The sequence below is a fragment of the Theobroma cacao genome, chromosome 2, assembly GCF_053813885.1.
Source record: "Theobroma cacao isolate CCN51 chromosome 2, ASM5381388v1, whole genome shotgun sequence".
Classification (NCBI taxonomy): domain Eukaryota; kingdom Viridiplantae; phylum Streptophyta; class Magnoliopsida; order Malvales; family Malvaceae; genus Theobroma; species Theobroma cacao.
The window spans coordinates 33789270-33792786 of NC_142640.1; positions in this window are offsets into that span (position 1 = coordinate 33789270).

Consider the following 3517-nt stretch of genomic DNA (forward strand, 5'->3'; position numbering starts at 1 on the left):
CAATACCGAGTTTCGTCTATTCTTATGTGCTTTTCCTAGCATAATAACATGCTACTCAGTGCATGTATGTCATGACATGTGTTTATATGTTAGGTTTTACAACTCTACCCCCCTAAAAATAAAATTTTTACCTCAAAATTTCACTTACCAAATTCGACAAATAGATACGGGTATTGGTTCCTCATCTGATGCTCTACTTCCCATGTCATTTTCTCCATTCGAGCACTTTTCCACAACACTTTGACCATTGAAATACTCTTGTTCCTCAGTACTCGATCCTTTCGATCCAAGATACTCACAAGTTGCACCTCGAACTTCAAATCGTCATGCAACTCGATCGAAGGTGCTTCGAGGATGTGAGAAGGATCTGGTACATATTTCTTAAGCATGGAGACATGGAAAACATTATGGATCAGATCTAACTCCGGAGGTAATTCTAACCGATAAGCCACTGGTCCAATCCTTTCAATGATTCGGAATGGTCTAATATATCTCGGGTTGAGCTTTCCCCTCTTCGCAAATCGAATCACACCTTTTATTATCCAATAAAACACCATAATTTATCATGATAGTATAATCAATAAGATTTAATACTTCAAAGTATTCAAATTATTACCTTTCCAAGGAGAAACCTTAAGAAAAACTCTATCATCGATCTCAAACTCCAAGTCTTTTCTCCGTTTATCTGCATAGCTCTTCTGCCTATCCTGGGCTACCTTTAGCCTCTCTCGTATAACCTTGATCTTGTCATTAGTTAGCTCGATCAATTCCACACTCACTAACTTTCTTTCACCCACTTCATCCCAACAAAGTGGAGTACGACATTTTCTTCCATATAAAGCTTCGTACGGTGCCATATATATGCTAGACTGAAAGCTATTGTTGTAAGCAAATTCCACCAATGGTAAATGTCTGTCCTAACTCCCAATAAAGTCAATGACACAAGCCCGTAACATATCCTCCAAGGTCTGGATAGTCCTCTCTGACTGACCATCCGTCTGAGGGTGAAAAGCAGTGCTAAATTTCAACTTAGTTCTGAGAGCTTCTTGGAATTTTTGCCAAAATCGAGAAATGAATCAAGGATCTCGGTCTGACACTATAGAAACGGGAACTCCATGTAGCTTCACAATCTCATCTATATAGAGTTGAGCCAGCTTCTCAATAGAGTATGTACTATGGACAGCTAAAAAGTGAGCGGACTTAGTCAACCGATCTACGATCACCCAGATTGCATCTTTTCCCCTTTGTGTCCGCGACAGTCCCAAAACAAAATCCATAGTCACGTGTTCCCACTTCCATTCCGAAATCGGTAAAGGTTGAAGAGTACCTGACGATTTTTTATGCTCCGCCTTGATCTGTTGGCATGTGAGACATTTCACTACAAACTCTGCTATGTCTCGTTTCATACCCGGCCACCAATAACTTTCTTTAATAGTCCGATACATCTTGGTGTTTTCGGGATGTAAAGCATAGGTGGAAGAATGAGCTTCCTCCAAAATAGCTCGTCTCAACTGATCATCCTTAGGGACACAAATTCGGTCTTTAAGCATTAAAGTACCATCATCGCTGAGTCTAAACTCACTAGTTTCTCCATCTTGCAGCTTTTGAACTTCCTGTTTCAACCAATCATCAAATTTCTGCAATTCTCTGATCTGATTCAACAATGAAGGTCTCACAACGAAACTAGCAAGTAGGGTTCCATCCTCACCATTATTCAACTGGATCCCTAGAGATTTCATCTCAAGTAATATCGAAAAATAAAAACTCCGAAGTGTTGCTAATGACGATGAGGATTTACGACTTAAGGCATCCGCTACCACATTTGCCTTTCTCGGACGATAATCAATCACCAAGTCGTAATCCTTAATCAACTCCAACTATTGTCTCTGTCTCAAATTAAGCTCTTTCTAGGTGAGCAAATATTTCAAGCTTTTATGATCAGTAAAAATCCGACAACGCTCACCATATAAATAATGTCTCCAAATCTTCAATGCGAAGACTACTGCTGCTAACTCCAAGTCATGAGTAGGGTAATTCGTCTCGTGCTTCTTCAACTGTCGGGAAGCATAAGCTATTACTTTTTCATCTTGCATCAATACGCACCCTAATCCCAACTTATTTGCATCACTGTATACCACAAATTCTTTTCCATTAACAGGAAGTGTTAAGACGGGAGCGGAGGTTAACTGGTTCTTTAGCTCCTGAAATCGATTTTCACAAACATCATCCCACTCATACTTAACTCCTTTACGAGTCAAACGAGTCAAAAGAGCTACTATCAAAGAAAATCCTTGAATAAATCTCCGGTAATAACTAGCTAAGCCAAGGAAACTACGAATCTCAGTTACCGTTCTTGGTTGCTCCCATTGTAAGATCGCCTCAATCTTCTTGGGATCGACATAAATTCCAGTTCCAGACATCACATGTCCCAAGAAAACCACTTCCTTCAACCAGAATTCACATTTAGAGAACTTGGCATAGAGTTGTCTCTCGCGCAAAGTTTGCAACACAATGCACAAATGGACAGCATGTTCATCATCATTATTCGAATAAACAAGGATGTCATCTATGAATACTATCACAAACTTATCCAAGTATGGATGGAACACCCTGTTCATAAGATCCATAAAAACTGTCGGGGCATTAGTCAAACCAAACGACATCACCAGAAACTCATAATGCCCATAACGCGTCCTGAAAACAGTCTTGGGTACATCCTACTCCTTAATCCTCAACTGATAGTACCCAGATCTCAAATCAATCTTAGAGAATACCATAGCACCTCGTAATGATCAAAAAGATCATCTATCCGGGGTAAAGGATATTTATTCTTGATGGTCACTCGGTTCAACTGACGGTAATCAATACACAATCGAAGAGTGCCATCCTTCTTCTTGACAAATAGAACTGGTGCTCCCCAAGGAGAAATGCTAGGGCGAATGAAACCTTTATCCACTAAATCTTGCAACTGGACTTTCAGTTCCTTCAACTCTGCCGGAGCCATTCTATATGGAGGGATAGAAATAGGTGTGATACTCGGAAGTAAATCAATAGGGAACTCAAGCTCTCGATCAGGAGGCAGTCCCGGTAAATCATCAGGAAATACATCAGAAAACTCACTTACTATTGGGACATCCTCTAACTTAGGTTCCCCCTTGAAGTATCAATCACGTATGCCAAATAAGTCGGATACCTTTTTTGCACTAATTTTGAAGCTTTGATGGCTGAGATTACACAAGACGGTAATACTCGACGTTCCCCTACAAACACAATCTCTGCTCCCTCCGAATTTCAAAGAATAACTTCCTTTCGAAAACAATCCACGTTCGCCCCATGTGCATTTAACCAGTCCATACCCAATATTAGATCAAAATCCAGGATCTCTAGAGGAATTAAGTCACCCCTAAATTCTTCCTCGCCTACCCTTACCCCACAATCTCTATAACAATTGTTTCTAACTAGCTTTTCTCCTAAAGGGGTGTGAATTACAATTTCTTCCTCTAATGGTGACAGGTTT